Genomic DNA, 14,256 nt, shown 5'->3' on the forward strand with positions numbered 1-14,256 from the left:
GCACATGGCAGGTCTTGCCTAAGGAAATACTTTCATTTTCATTGACCATGAAGAATTTTGTTGATCTGGTAGACTCCTGTGAAAGCTGAAAAACACCATGTCAAAATAACATCAAGATTAAAAAATTGGTAACACACATGAAAACTAGATGGGTTATACACTAGTCAAGTGACTGTAGAAAGCATAAATGAGAATATTTGTTCTAGAAAGCATTGCAGTAGGTTCCTGTGAAAAACTATTCTTGGTCTATCACAATATTGTTGATGTATATCAAGACAGGAAAAAAAATGTAATTATTTGAAGGTTAAATATAATAACTCTCAGCATTTGCAATGACAGGTAGACATTCCTTCCGAGAAATCTTGGTTACTTGTCAAATTGGTCTCATTTTAACAGTGTATACATTAATAGAGCCAAATGCAAGGTGCTGCATTCAGAATTATACATCTGTTAGGAGGATTATGTTTTGGAAGCCAATGCCTCCTTAAAGCATTTATGGTTCAGCTTAGATATCTGACAGGATGAAAATTCCTGGTGTTGGATGATGGTTGAAACAAGTATGACCCTTGGATGTGTAAAAAAGATAGCAGCAGGTATATGTCTATGACATTAATAGGAGAACTGAGAAAATAATTGGGCTAGTCCTGAGGCTCATGCATTGAAAAGGATGTTGGGTAGCAGAAAAAGTTCTGAAACAAGAGAAAAGGGTGATTCAGGCCTGACGAATTTTCCTTCTAATGAGAGATTAAAGAAACTCCATCTTTGGAGTTTAGCCAAGAAAGGGGCTATTGACGGTGGATTGATCAAACTCTGAGGAAAAGCAAATTTCAAAATCAAAGGATCCTCCTTTCAAGTAGGAAAAAATGACAATATCAGATGGCTTGAAGTTGATTCTAAATGAATTTGGACTAGCATTAAGGCACATGTTTTAACACTAATTAACCAATGGAAAAATCTCACTGATGAAGGTATTAATCATCATTGAGGATTTAAAATCATTCATTACACTGTCTAGGACAACTGAGTTTCTGAATGAAAAAATCCTATGGCCTCTGTTGTGTAGAATGGAAAATAGGGACTAGAACAATCCTTTTGTCACAAAATTCTGTGAATGCTTAAAATAGGGAATGTTTCATTCTCATGTACTTAAAGCATCTGTAGTTGTCTGCAAAGAGAAGCAAGGCCTGCTGTCTTGGCAGCTGCGAAACCAGCACGTGAAATTTCATGGTAGTTCCTTGCATGCTACTGATCTTTATCCTTTAATGTATCTTTTTATTATAACACAAAAAATGGTGGTTGCAAAAAGGCATTTTACTGGGGATTTAGGAGTGGAAATGGGTTCATGAGTCATGCTGAAGCCAGATAAATTTTTCAGCTCTGTGTGGCTTTACTTTGATGTTAGCTTGTTGACTTTTATGTTTTCCGAATAAATATCTGTGATGTTGAGTGAAAAAACATTCTGCTTTTTTGTCTTGTTTTTAAAAAAATGATGCCTTGCCTTGATCTCTCTTAACAGTAACATTTGTTGCTTGTGGTGCTGGAAAATGCTGTCAGGTTTTCTGGCTTGCTTAGGCGCTTCTTCATTTTCTTCCAGAGTCAGTACATTTTCTGGAATGACATGTAGTGTCCACCTATCCTTCAAGTATTAATTGCTCTTTAGTGAAGGAGCAACCTAATCCATAATGCTCTAGGGTGCACAAAAATGACCTTTTAGCTTTGCGCGTTGGTAAGAGTATAGGAAAGTCCCACAGGCACTGTCTGGTTTTTTGTTGGCTTTGTTTTTTTCTCCCTGTGAAATCCAGTTCAGAAGAGGAACTGGGTAAACTGTTGCTGGCCGCAGCCTTTTTATCATAGTTAAGTGATACTGAGGCATTGGTGCTATTTTGTAAAGAGACTGACTCTAGTCATGTACTGTTTGCATACATTTTGAGCAAGACTCAGGACTTCAATTCCTATCTTTAAAACCATTTTTCCCTCATAGTCCAAGTATTTTACGATAAAAAAATATTAGAACATTTTTGCTGATGCATGGAGTCCTTCATGGAAAAAGATGGATATTCCTACTGCCAGACAGTTCCTTTTCTTTTACTTCCTTCCAGATGAGGATGTTTGGTTAACTTGTTAACAGCACATCTCAGCCTACTGAGAAGTGGGAGACTGTTGATAATTGTTTATTATTCACAGATAAAATGAGGTAGTGGGAAATTCTGGGTGGGATAAACAGTGTTGATATAACTGTGCTTTCACTACAAACAGTGGGAGTTTAATTGGGTACTTCAGTGGCATCAGAGTCAAACCAACGTACCGAGTAATTTTGAAAAATCCCACCCTGCATGGTTTGCTTTGAAGATGGAGGAAGCCAGTGGCGCAGTGGTAGAAGGGATCAGGGATTTTGGTTTCCTATGTGCTCTACCCGTATACAGGATACCTCATGCGTCTGCTGCATCTATGTGTACCTGTGTTGTGGTTTAACCCCAGCCGGCAACTAAGCCCCACACAGCCGCTCACTCACACCCCCGCAGTGGGATGGGTGAGAGAATCAGAAGGGTAAAAGTGAGAAAACTCGTGGGTTGAGATAAAGACAGTTTAATAGGGAAAGCAAAAGCTGCGCACACAAGCAAAGCAAAACAAGGAATTAATTCCCATGGGCAGGCAGGTGTTCAGCCATCTCCAGGAAAGCAGGGCTCCATCACACACAACGGTTACTTGGGAAGACAAACGCCATCACTCCGAACGTCCCCCCTTCCTTCTTCTTCCCCCAGCTTTATCTGCTGAGCATGATACCATATGGTATGGAATATCCCTTTGGTCAGCTGGGGTCAGCTGTCCCAGCCATGTCCCCTCCCAACTTCTTGTGCACCCCCAGCCTACTCGCTGGTGGGGTGGGGTGAGGAGCAGAAAAGGCCTTGACTCTGTGTAAGCCCTGCTCAGCAGTAATGAAAACGTCCCTGTGTTATCAACACTGTTTCCAGTGCAAATCCAAAACACAGCCCCATACCAGCTACTATGAAGAAAATTAACTTTATCCCAGCCAAAACCAGCACAACCTGCTACCACTAAAGCTGCTTTATCTGAAACAGACTTTGGGATGTTACCTCTCCGGCAGATAATGCGGATTTGCATAAAGATGAAGCTGAGTGATTTGGGTAGATGTGTTACAGGGGGTGAAGGAGTCCCCAAAGTCCAAGTCCCTAAAGGCTGTTTGCTGTCTCCCCGAGACATGTGGCAGCAGACACGCTTCTACTCCCCTCCCCGGGCCCTGGGGCCACGGGAGGAGGTGGTGGGGGCTGACCTTCCCGAGGTGGGACAGGGCCTGTGTGGGGCCTCACCAGCCAGGCCATCTGCTCGGAGAGGAGGGTGAGGCCTCAGAGCGCTCCCTGCCCTCCCAGCTGCTTGCTGTGCCTGAACTAATTGGCTAGTTAATTTTCTAATGGGCTCTCAGTTAGATTATTTTGATCAAAGCCTTTTCAGGTTTGTGTAACACTCCCCGCCTTTCTTTTTTAAATCACCGCAGGCAAACCCAGGCCCCTCAGCAGCCCGCTCCTCTGCCTGGTCATGAAATGGCGCCTACCGTGACGGGGCAGATGCCTCACCCAGCGGGGCCGGCCGTTGTGGGGCTGCGTGGGGCATACCTCAGGTGGGGGCTGCGGGAAGGGGGATGCTGGAGGGGTGGGGTGGGGACAGGGGGCTGCCTCGTGTCCCCTGGCTGCCTGTTTCCCTCTGAGCGGTGGTACTGTGCTGTGAGAGACGGGCATGGCCCGTGGGAAGCTGGCATCCTTCTCCTGGATCTCTTCTGGATTTGTCTTTTGGCACAATGGGCACCCCTGTAACTTTTGTGGGCTTGTTTAATGTTCATGGCAGTTGTAAGCTATTGAATATCCTTTGTTGCCCACTGTAGATTGCATTTACCTTTTCTCACTGAAAGGCTAAAAAGTAATCATGGCTCTGCTGATGGTTCTGGCAGCATTGCTGCATCAGGGTTTCCTCAGGCTCTGTCAGGTGCTTGAAACGTGAGGCTCTCACTCTGACTGCTGATGGCAGTCATTTTCTTTTGGGTTTTATTCCTCTTTTCCTTTCCAGGCAACCCTTTGCTTTTGTTTGCCAAGTATAAGATACTGACAAGCAAGGGAAGCTGTTACTTGTGTGTTGGTATACATTCACACAGAGACACAGAATAGAGGCATGGGCTAAAGGTCAGATCTGGAAAGGGAATTGGGATCTATATGCCCAATATCACAACTGCTATGATGAACTATTGAGTTAATTTTACTCCTCAAGGCAGCTAAAGTTTGTAGGATTACCGGTTTTATTACTGTGTTCCCCAGAATCTGTTCCTGGATGAGCTTAGAAGCCCATTGACTTGGCAGATCTGAGCAGCTCGGCAACAGATAAGCACCTGAGCTCTTCCAAACCTGTAACTCCGTGTTGTGCCTCTGCCTCTGCCAAGTGCACATACTCTCAGTAGACCTATCTGTATTTCTGAATTTGGGCTGTTGGCCCAACAGAGAAGTAACTGCCATTCTATTGTAGAGCACAGCCAATATCAGCATTATATACGGGGTCTTTTTTCCCCCCTTGTAAATGAGCCTGGTGGCTTAAGTATTCATTGGGGATGCAAGTTCAGTTTACTCTTCTTCCTGAGAGCAGCCTGTGTGGAAGAGGATCTTAATACCTTGCTGCTGCTCCAGGAGCAATGTCATATAAAGTAACTGAACTTATTTTTATACCTAGGCTAGAGACTGCTGCTCACTCCGATTTAATTTTCACAAATTTGTTCACGAACAGAGAAGGACTTGTGAGCCATGTGATGGTTGGAGGCCATCTTGGGCAGGGTGATCACAAAATGATAGAGTTTTTGATACTTGGAGAAGCAGCGAGGGGGGTCAGCAAAACTGCCACCTTAGACTTCCGGAGGGCAGACTTTAGCCTGTTTAGAAGACAGGTCGACAGAGTCACCTGGGAGGCAGGCCTAAAGGGCAAAGGAGTCCAGGAGGGCTGGACATTCTTTAAGGAGGAAGTCCTAAAGGCACAAGAGCGGGCTGTCCCCAGGTGTCGAAAGATGAGCCGGCAGGGAAGAAGACCGGCCTGGCTGACTAGAGAGCTCTGGCTCCAACTCAGGAAAAAGAGGAGAGTATACGACCTCTGGAAGAAGGGGCAGGCAACTCAGGAGGACTACAACGGTGTAGCAAGGCTGTGCAGGGAGAAAATTAGAAGGGCCAAAGCTGAGCTAGAGCTCAATCTGGCTACTGCCGTAAAAGACAACAAAAAATACTTCTTCAAATACATTAGCAGCAAAAGGAGAGCTAAGGAGACTCTCCAGCCTCTATTAGACGGGGGAGGGAACACAGTGACAAAGGATGAGGAAGAGGCTGAGGTACTTAATGCCACCTTTGCCTCAGTCTTTAATAGCAGGGCCAATTGTTCTCTGGGTACCCAGCCCCCTGAGTCGGAAGATAGGGACGGGGACCAGAATGGAGCCCCCATAATCCAGGGGGAAATGGTTAGAGACCTGCTACATCACTTAGACACACACAAGTCTATGGGGCCTGATGAGATCCCCCCGAGAGTACTGAGGGAGCTGGCGGAAGTGCTCACCAAGCCCCTTTCCATCATTTACCAGCAGTCCTGGCTAACTGGGGAGGTCCTAGTTGACTGGAGATTAGCGAATGTGACACCCATCTACAAGAAGGGCCGGAAGGAGGACCCGGGGAACTACAGGCCTGTCAGCCTGACCTTGGTGCCGAGGAAGCTGATGGAGCAGATCATCCTGAGTGCCATCACACGACATGTAGAGGATAACCAAGGGATCAAGCGCAGCCAGCATGGGTTTAGGAAAGGCAGGTCCTTCCTGACCAACCTGATCTCCTTCTACGACAAGGTGACCTGCTTAGTGGATGAGGGAAAGGCTGTGGATGTTGTCTATCTAGACTTCAGTAAAGCCTTTGACACTGTTTCCCACAGCATTCTCCTGGAGAAACTGGCTGCTCATGGCTTGGCCAGGTGTACTCTTCGCTGGGTAAAGAACTAGCTGGGTGGCTGGGCCCAAAGAGTGGTGGTGAACGGAGTTTACTCCAGTTGGTGGCTGGTGACAAGTAGTGCTCAGAGTATGTCTGTCTGTGTTGGAGGAGAATGTAAGAAAAAAAACATGAGGGTATGATTCTGAATTTTGTAGGGGTTGTCCATTTAACTTGCCATTTCCAGAAGATACGCTTAGTACATTTCTGAATGGGTTAGAACATCATGAAAAGCAGATGCTGCTCTTCAAATAATAGCCATTTCTCCAAAAAGCAATGGCATGATAGCATTGGCTGTGTAGTATACCCCATTTTCAGTAGTAGATCTGTTTTCACGGAAGAGTAAACCATCTTACAGTGGGGTGAGACTGGACAGTTAAAAATTAAATTCCTAATGAAGATCTACTTGGCAGCTTACATAACAGAAACTTGTCAAGACCTTCATGTTTAGTAGGTTCTGATGTTGCTGTCTGCAGCTGTGTTCATGACCATGTTCCTTTTAGGAGCCGCAGTTCTTTAGAAAATACAATAATCTTGCAAATAATTTTGACATTTCAAAATGAGGTTTTAATTAAAACAGGAAGTGAAACCATTAAGAAAATGGCACAAAATGAAAATGCAAAAAATTTCCCACCAGAGATGAGAAAGTAAAAAGGTGTTTTTCCTGAAAACTAAATTTAGAGTTGTTTTCATCTGTCATTGACCAAGTTTCAGAATGATTTTTTCCAGGCTGAATATTGAAGGAATACTTGTGTTGAACCCAGAATTATAACGTGAATATTCCTCACCAGTTATCTGAAATGTTTGCTGGGAATTGCCACATTCCTGTGGGAAAAATTCAGTTAAGAAGCTTCTGAGAGGAGGATTACCTATGCAAAATTTTTGGTTGTCTCTTTTAGGAAGATAGAACTGGTTCAGAGGATATGGGAGAATAACCAAAGAAGTCCAGCAGAGAAAAATGTATTGCTAGCGTGTTGTGGGGCACACCAGATTAGAATATAAATTTCGTTTTATCTTCAACAACAGACAAAAGACGTGGAGGAATGTTTCTTAGTAGGCTTCTTGTTTCATGAAGCAGAAAGTCAAAACTCTTATTGATTCTGCTCTGAAAATTCCTTTCTGGTAAGGAAGACCCTAGGGATTATTCTGGGCCTATTGATCTTCAGGGTACTTTGTGTGTCTTTGATCACTCCGTTAGAGGAATGTTCCTGTAAGCCAAGGGAACAGCAGCAATGCCAGACCCAGGCAGTTTTACTGTATATTGCTATAGTGGCTGTTGACCATGGGAGAGATGCTTTGCTTCAACTTCATACTTAAATGACAGTCTAAAGCAGGCTCTGAAGAAAGAAGGAAATGTCAAGACTCTACGCTTGCTTTACTCCACCTTGATAATTTTGACCTAGACTAATACTGTGTGGTCAAGTAAAGAAAGAGTTAAAATATACTAGTCTGGCATGTGGTGAATGGTAAGGAGGAATACCTACCTATTGTGAACCAACAAATTCATTCAAGACTACCTTCCTTTTCAGACCAGTCTGGAACAGTACCTAAAATAAGTATTTAGGCAAACTGTTAAAAATAAATAATTAGAAATTAAATATGAATAGTTATGTGTGTTATGTGGAGTTACTTGTAAGCAAAGGTTGTAGAACAGCATATGATTAGTGCAATGGTTAATATAAAATAGTGTAATATGATTGGTTATAGAAATGTGTATTTGAGAAATATGCACAGACTTCAGTAAATAAAAACAGATAGAAGTGATGTTGTAAGAATTGTCTTAAGGCTTTTGTTTAACACGCACAGTCCTTACTGCCAGTCAGTATTATCACTTTCTGATAATGTTAATCAAAGGCTACCTTAGTTCGCAGTTGCGGTATATTTTTCTCCTTAACAGAACAGTGCTGCTGGGGAAACCAACGTCATCTTGGAAGCAAAAAGATACTAGATCAGCATAGCAGCAAATAGGCTTTGAACTTTGTAAATGGAAGTATTTTTGCATAAAGGCATTGCTACCAGTCCTATCCTTAGCTTACAAATACATTATATGAAAAAAAAAAAAAGGATGTGAATGTGCTGTTTGTTGTAGTAGTTTACCAAGCTAGGAATTTCCAAGTCTACTACATATTTAATATACCTCTTTAATCCAAAAGCTTTTTTTTAAAATAGGGATGCAGCAGTGACCTTAGAAAATAAAGGTAGTTCCTTTGGTTCAGGAGAAGTTTGGTTTGCAAAACTGGTCTCTCTCCATTGTTAGAACAAACAGTGACTCCCAAGGAAAAGATCCTGATTTGAAGTGAGTTTATCTAATTACTCACTGTGGTGTGATAAACAGTATTATCTTTCTAATGTGTACTGTAAATACCTTGGGAGACATGTGTTGTATTTGCATATATACAGTTTTATCTCATTGACACTTGATAAATAATAATAATCCCATGATCTTCAGTGTCAGCAAATAGTTTCATCCTGGGAACAGCTGAGTTTCCTGTGCTCATCAGGTGCAATTACTGGCTAACTCTTAAGCCAACAGTGTTGGAGAAACTGCTACTTCCAGTGGATTATTTCAGAATTTAGTATGCAGTGCTGCCAACAGACTTACGCTGTTGTAAAGTAAGGCTGTTATTTCTTGGGGAAAGTATCTATATTGATTTGCTTTGTCTCAGCAGAACTTGGAATATTGTGTTGTCTAATGCATAATTAACATCTGAAAGTAAAGGTCACTTGAAAGCTTTATCACTTAACAGATAATGCTGGCATGCATTTGAGTAATTTTTTTATTTCTTATCTTAACAAAAATATTTTTAATCTAAACTGTGGCTTTCATGTACATAACAGAGCTGGCAGCTGTTCAGTCTGCTCTTATACAACTTTCCATATAGACACATATATTCCCTTGGCAGCTGAACATTTCTCCCCAAGTTGTACATTTTTCATAGAAAATAGGACACTGCTGCCAGTTTCATTCCTAAGTCTGTCAAACAAAGGGTACTTAACTGTGTTAAAGTTTTCATTGGATTTTCAGGTGTTGCTGTAAGTTTACTGCTCTGTTTTATATTGTCTGTCCTGTCTTTGGCCAAAAGAAAGGAAGAGACGCAAAGGGGAGAAGACATGAACTGCTTGGTAGGTGTTTTTGAAACGGTATAGGAAAGTTTCATTTTGAGTAGTCTACTATCCAGTTACCTTTGGAGACCTTAGCTGTGTCCCAAGGAAGACAAGTTAGGAATCCAGAGGCTATAGATGGCCCTGTGAGGAAATTAAGTCAGCAAGATTGTACATGTCTAAATGTGATTTAGTTGGATTTATAACAAGGAAATATAAAAGACAACCTTGACTGTGTGTTTCTATGTATCCTTGAAGAAGGATCCACTTGAGACAAGGAAGAGTGCTTTTCAACCATCAGTTTTCCTAAACCCTGAGCAGAGTCTTAGCCTATGCTTGAGCCTCGCGGTAGGGGAGAGGTTCTTGTGCAGGTAGGTAGTGTGGTCCTTCTCTGCTTTAGACACAGGCTACAGATTTCTGCTTTTGTCTCTAACAACTAATTTAAGCAGTAGAGAAATGCTGTAGCTACAGAGACCCCAGCCTGTTTGATGACTGGGTTTTAGGTGGAGGCCAGGGATAGAGATATTTGCATTTCTCCTCAGTCTCTGACTCCAGTTAACACAGAGTTGTCTGATAGTCACAATGTCAAGGCCAAGCATTCAGCCATGGGACTGAGTTATGACATTTCTGCATGTCTCCCTGTGTGCTCTTGGCCCAGGGCAAATGCAAGGGAAGTTGAGTTAATAAAGGGTGTTTCAGCAGAGTTGCATTACCTTGCATTTTCCCTGGTATTAGAGCATGCCCATGAGCTATTTTTAGTGCTTATAGGACCCATGGTAACTTGGTTGCATGTCTGAGGCCTAAGGTGTCACCTCTGGAAAAGATAGGGGAAAATTATATTTTGCATGTGTAGCGAAGCACAGAAATAGAAATGTTTTATGCTGTAACTTTGCATTATAACTTCTGTTTTAACAGGAATAAAGGGGAAAAGTTAAGAAACCACTGGATTTACTTTGTAATAGTTAGATTTTAAAAGTGTAAAAGCTTACAAATTCTGACTTTTCTAAATACTGTTTGCAACATTCCCCATGAAGTCTAAATGCTGTTATTTAGAAACCGTGTGGTATGCCCTGTGAGAGTTGACTTGGAGCTGCTAACATATATCCTTTGTGTATGATGAACTTGAGGCCTCAGTAGTGCTTTCAGAAAAGATAGAATTCAGCCGAGGGGTGTTCTGAGGTGCAGGAGAAAGGGGAAAACAATTGAAATGTGTTTATTTGTCTTAGTTTCCTCTTGCCTTGTTATGCTACTACAAGAGATCTAAGGACAACATGGATCAGGTTATTTTTTTGCATTCTCTGCAGTGAAATAAAGAAGAAAACATTTTTTTAAATATCAAGCATGTTTATCCAAAATAATAATTAATGTAATTTTTGTATTGGATGAGCAAACAGCTGGAGGGCAGTGTCCAAGGAATATCATAGCTATTGTGTTTTTGTGCCTGGATTGCAGAGAGATTAAAAGAATTTCTTCAGCTTTAGCTGAAAAATCTGAAGTGATAATTACATCTATGTGTTTATCAAACATCTGCAAATTTTTCCATTTCAGTGAATGCAGCTAGTGCATATAACTGGTTATTTGGAATCATCCCTCTGAATCAGTGTAATGATGAGCTTAGATTTTTTGGTATAGGAATGAAGTTTGCTGTGGTGGAACTAACCGAGTTACATGCTACCTGACAAAATGTCAACCAAAAGGTACTACAGTCCTGCTGTTTCTGTGGGGTGGGGGGAATCAATCCCACAATCACTCCAGAATTTTTTCTCCTTCCTTGGGAGCTTCACTTTTGGTATAAGAAATTGTGGGGTTTGCAATCATGGTCTTGTGCTATTTTGTCTTAACCTATTTACTGGATAGCCTGACTCTTCATTTAGAACAGGATTTGAAATTAAGAAGTAGATGGATGCATTTGAAGAAGAATGATTTGTTCCTAATTTTAAGTTACTGAAGTTGCATCTAGATAATTAAATTTGTGTTGAGATTTTCTGTGTAAAGATTTCAGCTTTGGCAAATTTTATGGGTAAGTTACAAATATTCCTTCACTAGAGATTATATAATGGAACTGATAAAAAAGAAAAAATGGTACAAATTCCCCTAATTTATACTTTTTTGTGGGATTTTTTTCCCCCACCCTGCTGTAAGTTTTCAAAACTTTTATTACGTGTATACCTCTCAAATGTCTTTTCTCTTTCCTCAGCTGATTTGATTTCCATTCTTATGACATGTTGGGTCCAAAGCTGTCTGTCATCTAGCTATGATAAAAGTGATCCTTTCACAGTAATTTACCAGCATTGTGTCAGAACAGAACTTAGAAATTCCTTTCCTTCTAAAATGAGGGTCAGCAGCTTTAAGTTTTAAAGAGAGGGAGGAATCCAAGGTGCAATCAATGAATTAAGGAAGTTTTTAGTTAGTGATGAAAATAGTAATTACTGCCTAATGCAAAGAGATTCAGTGCTGGTTAGCTGCTGTGTAAATGCTGCCTGCAGTACGCTCCAGTCAAAGGCTTGTGAAGCATGGGAGATGAAGCTGGTATGCATTTCTTAAGATGAACCTTGCTCGTGAGGGAAATAAAGCTAGCCAACTATGGTTCTGAGTCCATGAAGGGCAGTAAATCATCAGGCACACAAATGGACTTCTCTTGGCTTCCCTCTTGCTCTGCCTGAAAAATTGTGCAAAAGCAGTACTGTAGCCAAAAAAAAAGTATCCGAAAACATTTCATGCTACACTTTTGTGAATGTATTGAATGGATTTTTTACGAGGTGCTGTGGAAGAAAACCAAATCACTGTTCAGTATGTCTTTCATGAAGAGTTAAACTTTCTTTAGATTGTTTTTTATACAAGTGCAAAGTATAGTTAAGGCTATGTAAATACACTAGATCTATTTTCTTATTTAAAGAAATGTTTTCTCTTGGTGTAAAAGATGTTGGTGCATTTTGCCTAATTAGATACAATGCAATGACTATTTCATATTTGATTTTAAAACGTTCAGTAAAATTTAGATAAGGAAATATGCAAGAAGAATTTGAGAGATTTAAGTAACTTAAGCGATAATGTAAAAAAATCCAAAAAACCCAAACAAACAAAAAGCTACCAAAAACCCCACCATAAAGCATAAGGATGTGAAATTCTGAAAATTTTAGCAGAGTTAGAAACTGTGTTGTGACAGCATGCATGATACACGGTGAACACATTCCACAGCTGGAATGTTTCATTTGGAATGGATTATCAGATTCCTTAATTTTAAAACTTCAGTTTCTTCTACATGAGTACTTGTCACACAGGAATTTGTATAAAGATTGAAGTAAATAATTCATCTAACATTTAAGAACAACTTAGCAAGTTTTGAAAGGTTAAAACCAGATAGGAGTCTGTCAATTTAAATATGTTCAGCTTGATAGACAACTTCAGTTTCCCAGAATAGATAGGTGAACTGAGGTTAATTGCATTTATACTGTCTTTAAGCCTTCATTTTTTTTTTTTAATACATTGTGAAGGAGGAGGTATATATGAGGGTGGAAGTAAGATTTGATTTTGATAAGATTTTCTTTGGAATCAATTAAAGCTGATAGATTTAAGAAATAGAGAGAGAAACACCCCAAGCCTCTCTATACTTCTGGGAGTCTGTAAGTGTAAGTCCTTCATGTGTATTTTGACACTCTGGGCCGAACTGATTGTCATGAGGAACAGGCTTTGCATTTTTTGCATAGTTAGACACTTTTTTCCCCTCAGACTTATATATGTAACAGCTGAGATGTGGGCTCTCCCTGGTCAAGTGAGCCTTAAGAAGCAAAATTTTAAAAAATCTTCAGAAGAACCTAATTCCAGTGGCCATCTGTTTGTACATTCTTGAATTCGGCTGGGTTGTGTCTTGGTTCAGTCATGAGCTGCTTTCTGCAGAAACACCTTTGCCTGGGACATGTGATGCAGAAGGCTGTGAGCTAAATGCAGCATGGTGGCCCTTTTGTAACCAACAGACTGCCCTGTCATGCAGCCTGCTTTCTTGCCTTTGACTGTAGGAGAAAGAGTGCAGTAGAGTCACAAGAAATGGGAAAAACTCTTAATGTATACTTTTAGTCGTAAGTATGTATTCATGTGTATAGTTTAATACAGTTTTCCTAGCTATAGAGTGGCCTCAGCGTGTGCTTGCCTGTATATAGGTAGTCTTTGATGCCTTGTTGCACATGCATTTGTTCTGTTAAAACCCTTTATACAGCTGTAGATCCCAGTTCTCGGAAATGCTGAGCCCCTGCAACTGTGGGAGTTCAGTAGCAGCCAGGAGTGTTTAGCATTCAGGAGGTCAGGCCCTCTGTGGCTGGGTCTTTTCACTGATGAAGAAAGATGCATGAATGTGTGAACGCAGCATGCATATAATGTGAAACTATTTAAGAGTTAGGTATTAGTCATATTGTGTATTATTAACATAAGTACGCATAGTTAATATACATACTAATTTTGGGAGCAGAGGCACTGTAACTTCTTATAAAACTTTGTTTAGTTTTTGAGAAAATGTAGGCACAAATCCAGTTTGTTAGGTAAACAGAAGCTTACAAAGAAAATAAGTGTACATTTCCACAAATCTCTGAGGTATTTCTTAATTTGAAATGTGGAAAAATGTGATGTTTGCCTTCTGTAAAGTGTTTGTGACTTTCTTCTCTATTCTGAATGCTTCATGATGATCCAATAGGCACTGTGGATGATTTGCTCGTGCCAACATCTCAAAAGTAGATAGGAGTCTCAGGGTGATGGTATAGGATAGGTGGAAGAAGCCTAATGCTTTCAGGCAAACACTCTAGTTACTAATAAAACAATTCTCTGCCACAAACAGTGACAATCCAGTGACACCTTCTAGAAGCTGGCACAGAATATTCTGATGGAAAATAAATCCACTAGCCAGGGCACACAGACTCTTGCAGATGAATCGCCACTGAAAGCATATGTGTTTAACAGAGTAGCTATCCAAGTTGATGTTAACAGCAAACATCAAGGCCTTTAAAATTCTTAAATCCACTTCAGTGGATATTGATTTGGGTAATAAGAAATATTTCCTTAGGGAAACACTTGATAAAAGAGCTTAAGGCAAGGGGAAGTGATTTTGCACTGCAGTGAATGTGAAGAAAGAGAATATTTAACCAAACAGCAA

Source organism: Ciconia boyciana, chromosome 2, assembly GCF_034638445.1.
Source record: "Ciconia boyciana chromosome 2, ASM3463844v1, whole genome shotgun sequence".
Lineage (NCBI taxonomy): Eukaryota > Metazoa > Chordata > Aves > Ciconiiformes > Ciconiidae > Ciconia > Ciconia boyciana.